At 46.3% G+C, this 12,040-nt stretch overlaps 2 non-coding genes and 1 pseudogene across 2 annotated transcripts; all 3 read right to left on the bottom strand.

The window, feature by feature from the left end:
- Positions 1-185: 185 nt before the first annotated feature.
- Positions 186-292, bottom strand: LOC143541698 (small nucleolar RNA Z279/snoR105/snoR108). Its single transcript, XR_013136796.1, has one exon. It is a non-coding gene; the product is annotated as a small nucleolar RNA Z279/snoR105/snoR108 (small nucleolar RNA).
- Positions 293-10,661: 10,369 nt separating this feature from the next.
- Positions 10,662-10,773, bottom strand: LOC143541699 (small nucleolar RNA Z279/snoR105/snoR108; annotated as a pseudogene).
- A 955-nt stretch (positions 10,774-11,728) lies between these two features.
- On the bottom strand, positions 11,729-11,830 carry LOC143541700 (small nucleolar RNA Z279/snoR105/snoR108). The gene has a single exon (XR_013136797.1). It is a non-coding gene; the product is annotated as a small nucleolar RNA Z279/snoR105/snoR108 (small nucleolar RNA).
- Positions 11,831-12,040: the final 210 nt, after the last annotated feature.

Below are 12,040 nucleotides of genomic sequence, written 5' to 3'. Positions count from 1 at the left end.
GGTTAGCCCCAAGGGGGTGGTTTGTTTAGGACATGGTGCTTCATAAAGAATAGGTCTTGTGGTGTTGAATGAGGTGTTTGTGTTTTCAACTTCTTGGTGGTTATATTAAATGTAACAAGCTAAATAAACACAAGTAAAGTTATTAAAGCAAAACAAATAAAAAAAACAAATAAGATTAATAGAAAGGGATCAGATGGTTTAAGAACAGAGGTGCCCAGTTGTCGTAACAGGCTTTGGGCGAACACCTCGTCTTGCATGTTTATGTGCGAGTAATGACCACTCATCACTTCCCATCAAAACGTGCCTGAAGGATCATGACTTTCTTGAACAATCCCCCCCCCCCCCTCCTAACCATTTTATATAGCATCCAGCCAACTAATCCACTTTCTTTTAAGTACGATATGGGACTACAAATAGCCTAACTCAAACTGTGTAAGTTAAATGTCTGTTTTACATTGTCTATATGATTACAAAAGATATTGTTTTACATTGTCTATGTTTGTAGTGCCAAAATGTCGAGTTTACACATTCACTTGATACTAAATCATTTATATGTGAAGAGGTAGGTCCCAGCAGAGCCCAGTTGGACCCGCAAGACTCACCTCAAAGAGGGACGTCTGCGCAGTTGAACCCGCAAGACTCACCTTCAACAGGGACGTCTGCGCAAAGGCTAGACTCGCAAGACTCACCTTGAAGAGAGACGTCTGCGCAGAAACCAACTGGATCCGCAGGACCCACCATGCTCAGAGACGTGACGTCCTTACGCGCAGTACGCAAGCTGTTCCCGCAGGAAAAGCCTCCCAATGGTCGACGTACTCCGCCTGTTCCCGCAGTAACGGATACTAGCCATCAGGGATGGCTACCCGCGCAGCAAGGCTACACGCACAAGGCACTTAACTCTTAAATAATTCAGTAATGTCACCTGAAGAAGGAGTGAGCAAGCCGGGAACACTCCCGCCCAAAGCCGAGAATACTCCCGCCCAAATGAGCCAGTCCGTACGCTACTGGAGGACCTTTTGTACTGTACCTGACGAGGTATGGACAAAAGGTCTGACCAAAGCAGCGACAGCTCACTGTGACAAAGGAATAGTACACAGCCGGCCTGGTCACTATCAGCCGCTGCCTACTCACCAACCCCTGTCACTATTAGCCGCTGCCTACTCACCAACCTGTCGTAGCACGTGCATAGCCTGCAGTTGGTGGAAAAGGAATAGTACACAGCCGGCCTGGTCACTATCAGCCGCTGCCTACCCACCAACTACCAGCATGGCATGTGCGTAGCCCACAGTTGGCAGAACAGGAATACTATTCAGCCGGCTGTACCTTCTTGGAAACCTACATTCGGATATAAATACTCCAACACCTTGGAATGGTATGGACACATTACATAATCTTACATTATCTGATATCTCATTATCTTATCTTCTCTAGCAATCTCTCAATATATACACTTATATTCAGAGCAATCTAGTCTGATTCTCACGCCGGAGGGTGGTCACAAGGAGGTACCCCCCCCCCCCTTCTCAGTGACGAGCTCACGGTGTCTGTTTTGCAGGTCATCAGAAGAACCATCTTTGCCGGACTTAACCCTCGTGGGAAACATCTATTTAACCCCCAGATTATCCGTAATCTGCCCGGGGTCAATTAGTGTTTCTTCATTGGCGCCATCCGTGCATAAAAGCTAGAACTTGAATCTTTTTCAGTTTTTTTTTCAAAACTTCTGGAAAGATGGTTAAGGTTACTCCGTTGCCAAGGCCAACGAGTGACCAAGAAACCCCGGTCACCACAACCCCAGCCACTGGGGGGAACACCGGCGAGTACACAATATTTACGAACACTACCCCGGTTACCCAAGCCGGGAAAAGTGCAGTAAATTTTACGAACACTACCCCGGTTACCCAAGCCGGGGCAAGTGCAGTAAATAATCATCTCCTGGGATTCATTGATACCCAGGTGGAAAGACAACAGACGAGGCCCCCCCCCCCCCCCCCGCCAAACACTTGAACAAGTTAAAGCGTGGGCGGAAAAACGTCAAAGGGAATTCCAAGCTGAGTTGGATGAACGCTTACGTTCACTCCAACAGGTTGACGAATTCGGAAGCACTCGACAACAGCTCAACATGAGCAATGAGTGCGAGTACTTGGACGATGATTCGGAGGAATCCGACACCGACGTAAACCCTCGCCATAGGGCGAAAGGGAAGCGTAAGGAAACGGACTTCCAACCAAGAAGGAATTTTGGAGAAACCTTCAAACCAAAAAACGCGGGTGGAAATCCACGTGACTTCTCTAAAACCTTCAGACCAACCGCTGCAAATGAGGGAACCTCCAAGTTTTCAAGGGACATTGCGGAAGCAATCGCCCCAAGAAGTGCCAAACAGATGTCCAACATCGGCACTTATGATGGTATATCCGACCCAGACGATCATTTGAACAGATTCATAGCGGGGGCAACCGTCAGCAAATGGACGGAACCCACGTGGTGTTATATGTTCCAGATGACGCTGGTTGGAGCAGCCAGAGCGTGGTTCGACCGTCTACCGGTCCACCACATCTACGAATGGGCAGACTTCCAACAGAAGTTCAGCCAACACTTCAGTCAACAAAGAAAGTACACTGAAGAGCAATGGACAATTCTCAACTGCATCCGAGAGGAAGATGAGTCTTTACTAGACTTCATCACGCGCTTCAATTCAAAGAAGCTAAGTCTGGGCAGTATTAGCGAAGATCTTGTTCGCGCTGCTTTCATCCAGGGCACGAAAGACCCAGAGCTCATCCGCACCTTAACGGGTAAAGATGGCATGCCATCCACATGGGATGCCATCATGACAGCAGCTAAACGCTTCGCGGAAACGGAAAAGCAACTGGGTAGAGATCTTCCCCATAGCACAAACCTCTACACCCAGAAAACAAGAGAAAACAATGTCCTTACCGCCCGACTAAACAAAAAGAGGAAGCTAGGTATTTGGCAGTCAAGGGTAAACTTTGACACCTCATCCGGCTTGCACCATCGGTTAGGCGGAAAGGACAACAGGCAGTCGTCGAACCGGAACCCCCGGTGGACGCCGCTCACCAAAAGCGTCACCGAGATTTTCGACACCGAGAGGCTCCCATGGCCAAAGGCTCCAATAATCCGAGAGCGTCACAACGCTGATCAGAGCAAATTCCGTGACTTCCACAGGACAAAAGGCCACACCACCGAGGAATGCGTAGACTTGAAGGACATCGTCGAAGCATTCGTCAGAGATAGGACGCTCAGGCACCTCGTGGCGTAATGAACGCTGAGCAGGCTAATGCGTGTTGAACCCCAGTTGGGAAAAACACGAAACTGCAGCTTCAATGTTGGAGGCTACATACTGCGTAAACAACGAGATCCTGAACCAAGTGCATATCGGCTCGATGGCACTCCCATCCAAACAACATGGAAGGGAGCTCAATTACACAGTGCATGTAGATCAATTCCAAACTTGTAAAAGAAAAGGCCCAGAGCCACTTCTAATGGAAATGATTCTCCTTATCACATTGACACTGATAATCTTACATTTATACTTATGAACTTTCCACACTGATATGCCGGTCTTCACCGCATACATAAGTGGGGAAGTAAGTCGTTGCGTGTGGAAGGCGGCAAAACCCGCATAAACACAAAAAACGGCCAATCTTCACGCAGGTCAGTTATAGGTAAAGTTGGGTCATCCCACTAAATGAAAGTGCCGGTCCTACCCGCACAAATCATGATAGAGGAAACCGAACTAACCTATTGACAACCGCGCGTCGAACGGTTAACTTATCCAAAACACTGATATGCCGGTATTCACCGCATAAATAAGTGTGAAAAGAAGTCGTTGCGTGTGGAAGGCGGCAAAACCCGCATAAACACAAAAAACGGCAAGAATTTCTAAGGAAAAAATGAGGAAAACCTTCACGCAGGTCAGTCATAGGTAAAGTTTGGTCATCCTACTAAATGAAAGTGACGGTCCTACCCGCACAATCATGATAGAGGAAACTGAACATTAACCTATTGACAACCGCGCGTCGAAAGGTTAACTTATTCAGAACACTTAGAAAATCTCTTAAGGAAAAAATGAGGAAAACCTCCACGCAGGTCAGATATAGGTAAAGTTTAGCCATCCTACTAAGTGAAAGTGACGGTCTTACCCGCACAATCACGAAAGAGGAAGCAAAACTTTAACCTATTATCTGTCACGTTGAAAGGTTAACTTATCCAAAGTACTTAAGAAATTGCTAAGTTAAACTAAAGTATGCACAAGCGAATCATATATTGTTTATGCGGCAAAACAAGTGCCAAATTAAACTATAATATGCATGAGCAAGTCGTATAACGTTTATAAAGCAAGAGTGACGGTCCTACCCGCACAAAAGATTTATATTCCATAAAAATTCAACTGTTACAAGAATGGCCGGGTATCCACCCGCCTATAAGAATATAAATCTATACAAAGTTGTAAATCTATCCTAACAGTGGGAAGGGATTTAAAAGATCAAGCTTCAGGGCCACTGCCTCCAAACCCACTTGTACCCGCACCATCAGTTGGCTGTGGCGGTTCAAGGAAGGTCTTAAGAATGGTTAGCCCATCATCAGCAGCAGCTACTTCATTCACCTTCTCCACCACCGGGTGCGGGAAGGCGGCATACTGGCTCACTGCTTGGTCATATACAGCTTCAGTATCCACATCATATAAAGGGAAGTTGGAAGGCGGGATGCCCTTCTCAACGAACCCTAGACCAAGCAGGAAGCCAGCCTTTTCCCCATCCTCATGAGAAGCGTTGAGGGCTGCGCTCATGGCATCGTCATATGATGTGTCCGTGAAGACTCGATGCACAACCTACAACAAGAAAAAAATACCAAGTATCAAAACCTTTTCTAAGTACAAAGGAAAGCGTAAAGACATTATGAAGCTAAGCTTACCTGCGACAACGCTTCTCGTAGAAGCCATTCCTTGGTAACCAGAGCCTCCTTGAGGGCAGCTTGAGCTTGGTTACGGGCGCGTTCGGCTTCACTTTTGTTAAGGTTGGCAAGCAACACTTCCTTAGCAGCAGCCTCTTCAACGCCCTTTAGCTTACGCTCAGTATGGTCAAGCATACCCCTCTGGTCCAAGATCTCTTGGAGCTTCTTGGTATCTTCCATGGCCAAGGCATCATGAGCCTGCTGGAGCCTCTCTAATTTGGCTTTGAGCTCCTCATTCTCAGTGCGTAGAGGCTCAGCAACAGCTTCAGCCTTGGTGGCCCTCTCAGTTGCGTTCCGTACAGTATCCTTAGCCAACCGAAGCTGTTCATTAGCAGCTTGGGTAGCCTTGGAACGGGCCTCGAGACGGGCCTGGACTTCAACCTCGAGGGCCTTGAAGGCCTTCTCCTTCTCCGCAGCAACGGCGGAGAGTCTCCTGTTCTCCTCCCGGATAGCCCGCGCCTGAGCTACTTCTTGGATACGAGCCGCCTTTAACTTGTCGTTTTCACGACAAAGCAGCTCGACGCGCGGCTGCATCCGGGCAAGGAGAATTCGAAGCTCGTTTGTCAGCCTACCTTCTTGGTAGCTCGACATAGCTTCTCCCAGTGCACCACTGGGGGCGGCGTGGCGCGCCCACTCGACGCAATCCACAGCCGTCCGAAGGGTGGTTCCCCGGCGGATGTTCCACCGAGGAACAGACACCTCATTCGAATCCGACACTACAAAAACAAGAAACAGTTAGGAAAAGATGAGATATAAAAAAAAAAAAAAAAAGATAACAGGCCAAAATAACCCTACGCACCTGTAGGGTCGATGACAGGCCTGTAGCCGCCAAACCCATCACCCGAACCTAACGGATATCCATCCAAGAGGTCAGGCAGATGGGAAGGAGGCAGAGATTGGCTAGAAGCCCCAGACATACCTGCTGAACCGGCCGGGGGCGAGGTGGTCACCGGTGCCGGAGGCACGGTTGAAGCCGCCGTCGTAGAAACCAACGGAGGTGAACTCACAACCGTGGTCGCCGCTGCGGAAGAGCCCGCAGAAAAACTCACCGCCGGCTCAGTGAAGGAATCAGTGAATATGGCACTGACAGCCGGCGGAGACGATGTTACAGTTGGAACAGTTGCCTCAACTGAGTGAGCAACTGAACCAACACTTGAAGCAGGCGCAGCCGCCTGGGTCATCGCCTCGGGTAGGTTGACTAAACCTACCGTCATGGGTCCAGAGGTGCTCCTCCCCGCTCCACCCTGGAATGCGGTTGCATCCACGCCTGCATGAAGACAACATATTTAAATATAATGGCGGAAAGATATGAAGTTAAAAGTTAAAGTTTACACTTACGAGTCCTCTTGAGCTTGAAGGTGCGAATAGGCGGGGACGAACCCGATGGAGTCGGCCTCTTCACGCCGGTCACCGTCGTTGTACTAGGTTGCCCGGAGGTGACAGCTGTCTCAACCTCCGGAACAGTGGTCTCATCACCACCAGGGTTCCCCGCCACCTCTTCACTCTCGGTCTCCGACTCTGACCGATTCCCCTGATCGGCAGTGGAGGCAACCTTCGCCTTACCCTTCCCGCCAGCAGCCTTCTTCTTCCGCGTGAAGAAAGGACCATCTGGGATTCCTCATCAGAAGATGACAAAATTAGAGGAATTCCAGCAGAGGTTTGAGCATTGACAGGACGAGGGTTAAATGACTCCTTACCTGGCCGCGTGGCGCTCAGAATCGGGTGGCCCGGCGGGTAGACCTCCACAAACCGATCCGCCGTTTGCTCCAAGATGGGCAACTCGTTCTCATCAAGAGCACGGGTACCCATCCGAGCGGGACCACCAGCTTCCCGCGGATGCAGGAGCGATTGTAGGTCGTTTCCCTCTGAAAACAAAAGAAAAACAGTTAGAAGAAAACTTTAAATCAGCAAAGAAGATGAAGCATACCGTAAGGGATAGAGTTCAAACCGTATTCAAGGACGATGGGAACCTGTGGCGCCTCCGCCCCAGCATCCTTCCACGCCCGGCTCATACCGAGCATCACCATCCCGGACTCCGCAAAGCGGTAAACCGGAGACTGGACCCGGGAAATCTTGGAGAACCATTCCGCCTCCTCGTAGTTGAAGGCGTGAAGGTTCGGGAGAGCTCTCCCGTTCTTGAACGTCATCGCTATGGGGACGACGCAAGCGGAGATATAGAAGAACTCCCGCTTCCAGGACCGAAGACTGCGCTCGGTAGCGCAGATCTTCAAACCCTTGATCCGAGTGACCAAGGTATACCACCCCTGGATGCACCTCCAGGAATAGAAGGTCATCAGGCGGTCGACATGGGGCTCCACGCCCAGAATGAGGCACACCCATTCAAAATGGCGAATCTTGGCGATCGCCATTGGGTGTACCTCCGTCAGGTGTACACCGTGTCTCTCCAAAACACGGTACACAAACTTCGTCAATGGGAACCTAAGATTCCCATAAACGAAGAATGCGGCATACAACCCTATCTTGCCCTTGGGGGCATCGTACACCGTCTGATGAGGCTTAGGAAACTCAGGCTCGAAAGGCTCGAGCATGAACTTCCTTACAATGTACTGGTACAGGTCGACGGTAAGAGCACACTGGCACTCACCAGCAGTACTCTTATCGTCCTTATCAGAAGTAGACGACGGATTCTCGGCATACACGTCAGACTCCTCGGCGGTAGCCTCAAGATCATGAACGGAAGACATGTTTTGAATGTAAAGAAGAACGATTTCAGGAGAATGCTAGACAGAAAAGTTAGAGTATTCGCCGGAAATCGTTTAGAAGAAGAAGAGAGGTGAAACTGTGAGTTGAGATGCAACCTCTCTTCCTTTATATACTCATCGAAATGAATGCGATGAATTTAATGCGGAAGAGAGAGGAAAACGCTGGTGCAATGAAACTATGACACGTGGAAAAAGCAAGCTGGCAACAGCTGTTGACAGGACGCGTGCCGTAAACTTCGCGGCCACGCGCCCGAAAACTCGCGCCCACGCACCTGAAAAAGCGTCTGGAATGACCATATACTGTCACGTCGCCATAACTTCCTGCACGTCCTGACACTGTCAGAAAAAACCGTCGGACGACGTTTCAACAGTTTGGACTGTTCATATCCTTTCACCAACTCTTCGAATTTCAAAAAGATTCAAAAGTAAGCGGGACTATACCCCTTACCTTGGCAACCAAGTAACTATAAGACAGGTGCGAGTACAGTGTTAAGGCAAAACCCTTCACATACTTAGCACCCGCAGGGAATTGAAGCCAGGAATACCTTGGAAGTAAAGTAACTATAAGACGAGTGCGGGTACAGTGTCAAGGCGAAACCCTTCACATACCTAGCACTCCGCAGGGAATTGAAACCAAGAAGGATCTTCTGGGCCATGCTTGCGGAAACGGGAATAACATCCCCGCATAGCGGGAACGTCGAGAACTAGATTGTTTGAAGCTCCAAGATGGAATTGGTTGTTTAAACATAATTGATCACTATGTTCAAAACTACCAAAACCTCATGGAGAATCTACACAACTGGAACTCAATGCTCCTGACTTGCGAGGAGGTTACAGACCTACCCGCATCATACCCAAAGATCAAGCAGAAAAGTCGGTAATTTCTGCATGTGACATTAGGACTTCCGCGGGAAGAATCCCCATGGAAAACCTTAAAACTAAACCCTTTTCAAAACCCTTTGCTTAAGTCTAAAAGTTCACCTCACTTATTAATAATTCATGAGAAGAACAATGGACTGGGGGGACTTGAAGAGGTAGGTCCCAGCAGAGCCCAGTTGGACCCGCAAGACTCACCTCAAAGAGGGACGTCTGCGCAGTTGAACCCGCAATTCTCACCTTCAACAGGGACGTTTGCGCAAAGGCTAAACTCGCAAGACTCACCTTGAAGAGAGACGTCTGCGCAGAAACCAACTGGATCCGCAGGACCCACCATGCTCAGAGACGTGACGTCCTTACGCGCAGTACGCAAGCTGTTCCCGTAGGAAAAGCCTCCCAATGGTCGACGTACTCCGCCTGTTCCCGCAGTAACGGATACTAGCCATCAGGGAAGGCTACCCGCGCAGCAAGGCTACACGCACAAGGCACTTAACTCTTAAATAATTCAGTAATGTCACCTGAAGAAGGAGTGAGCAAGCCGGGAACACTCCCGCCCAAAGCCGGGAATACTCCCGCCCAAATGAGCCAGTCCGTACGCTATTAGAGGACCTTTTGTACTGTACCTGACGAGGTATGGACAAAAGGTCTGACCAAAGCAGCGACAGCTCACTGTGACAAAGGAATAGTACACAGCCGGCCTGGTCACTATCAGCCGCTGCCTACTCACCAACCCCTGTCACTATTAGCCGCTGCCTACTCACCAACCTGTCGTAGCACGTGCATAGCCTGCAGTTGGTGGAAAAGGAATAGTACACAGCCGGCCTGGTCACTATCAGCCGCTGCCTACCCACCAACTACCAGCATGGCATGTGCGTAGCCCACAGTTGGCAGAACAGGAATACTATTTAGCCGGCTGTACCTTCTTGGAAACCTACCTTCGGATATAAATACTCCAACACCTTGGAATGGTATGGACACATTACATAATCTTACATTATCTGATATCTCATTATCTTATCTTCTCTAGCAATCTCTCAATATATACACTTATATTCAGAGCAATCTAGTCTGATTCTCACGCCGGAGGGTGGTCACAAGGAGGTACCCCCCCCCCCTTCTCAGTGACGAGCTCACGGTGTCTGTTTTGCAGGTCATCAGAAGAACCATCTTTGCCGGACTTAACCCTCGTGGGAAACATCTATTTAACCCCCAGATTATCCGTAATCTGCCCGGGGTCAATTAGTGTTTCTTCAATATGTTTTTGTAAGAATATGTTTTGACTTGTTAACCAACCCTTTTCGTTTGACCATGCATGTATGTAAAATATCAGTGTCTTGTAATAAAGTATGCAGAAAACTAGTTTTTGGGTCATCGGTTCATGCTCCCCTGTTGTAAAAAGCATTGAAAAAAACACTCCTTTTGAAGTCTTGAATCATGCAGGATGTATGCCGATGGGTTTTTAAACTTACAGGCTTCTTAGCTTTCATAAATGAATAAAAGAGTTTTTGTCGGTATGAGATAACCCATCGCCAATGCAAATGGTGATGTGTGGTTCTACATGGCAATGGCGACGGGTATGACACTTTGTCAATGAAAACGGAGTTGGTTATCACACCTTGCCATTGAAAATGGTTATTGCCTTCTCAAATCACTTATACATCTTTAATGAATTTTGAGGAAAAAAATAATTGTTAAAAAGATATTATTACATGAAAATTACCTAAACAAAAAATGAGTCGAATATTACACTTCTGTAAACAAAATAATTTAAGTAAGCCACTTTATAAAGCATCTTATTGTTAACAAAAAAATTATAAGAAAAGGTATTTTGTCAAAAAACATTAGTCTAAAACAAAATAATTAAAGTAAACCACTTGACAAAATATCCTGTCTTTCAAAATTCAACAAAAAAAATAAGAAAAAACAGGTTTTTGGCCAAAAAGTATTAGACTTAACATATAAATTCAAAAAATACAAAACATCTTGTCTTTCAATTCAACCAAAGAGAAAAAGATTTTTGGCTAAAAATTATTTAAGACTAAACAAATAAATTAAAAAAAAAAAACAAAAATCTATTAAGACAATTAAGAAATAGTGATCAGATGGTTTAAAAATAGAGGTGCCCAATTATCATAATCGTAAAGGCTTTGGGCGAACACCCCATCTCGCATGTTTATGTGCGAGTAATGACCACTCATCACTTCCCATTAAAACTTGCTTCGAAGGATCATGACTTTCACTTCACACCCTAATGGCTTTCTATAGCATCCTCTAAACCATCTAATCTCTTCTAACTTCGATGTGGGATAATAATATTCCAACTCTAACCATGAATATGAGTGATGGTAGAAAGAAATAGGAAACCAACACCAACATTTGTATATTAAACCAACAATTACTTCTATTATCTAATGACCAAGGAATTACTTCGATAAAGAGTTTCCACACCAACATTTGTATATTAAATCATACAAATACTTAGACCTTCTGCGTCAGGTTTCAAACTTTCAATGTAACTTTACCTGTTATCTAACAGAAAAAGTTTTGCCACATGAAAAGGATGATTCATTTGAGCATCACAAGAATCCCATTACACTGTTGATTACTCCTCATTTTAGTATTTTTGAAGCGGTTGATCTCCTTGCTTCTATCATGCTACAATCCTCTTCTTGTTGCGCCTCGCTCTCGTGGTCTACAAAGACAACATGTAAGTAAGAACGGATTTATCAAGTTGTTGCAATAATATGATAGAAAAAAAAAACTGCCTTTTCTATATACGTGATCGGCCCAATGCTACCATGAACTTTAAGCAATCGATCGATTTAATATAGATATCACTTCAACACAAAATAGGTCATCAAGGATCTCAAATGCCCACCAAAGCACGAAAGGTATGATTCTCTTATATATATATTAGATGGCCAAAAAACCCAAAGGGAGAACCTAAAACTTGAGAACTTAGCACGTGTATTTGGTTAGTACTGGGCATGAGAACAGTTTTAAAATAATATGTTGGTTTGAACCGGGTATGGTATTAGATGATACCGTCTCATTACCTTCCTCTTTACCTGAATTAAAACAAAAAACTTTCTATATCAATGATCTTAAAAATATGATAAAAAATATTTTAAGTTGTTAAAAACTGAAATAATTATGGGATTTGTAGAAATGTATAGATTAGAGGTGCCCAATTGTCGTAACAGGCTTTGGGCGGACACCCCTTCTCGCATATTTATGGGCGAGCATTGACCACTCATCACTCAGGGCCGTCTTTGAGGCATGACAGGGTAGTCGACGGCCACAAGCCCGACACCCCGCTAGGCCCGAAAATTTATTTTCCAAAAAAAAAATTATATGTATTTTTATTAAAAACATGTGTATAATCAATGCTTCAACACAATTACATAACCACTAGCTTGGTCTAATGGTAAAGGGGCATGACGTCTAACAAAAAGGTTAGGGGTTCTAGTCTT

This window comes from Bidens hawaiensis, unplaced genomic scaffold (genome assembly GCF_021521415.1).
Source record: "Bidens hawaiensis isolate Kalapana, Puna unplaced genomic scaffold, B.hawaiensis_p1.1 tig00012636_1, whole genome shotgun sequence".
Classification (NCBI taxonomy): domain Eukaryota; kingdom Viridiplantae; phylum Streptophyta; class Magnoliopsida; order Asterales; family Asteraceae; genus Bidens; species Bidens hawaiensis.
Note: the sequence above shows the minus strand (reverse complement) of the source record. Positions and strands in the feature narration are given on the sequence as shown.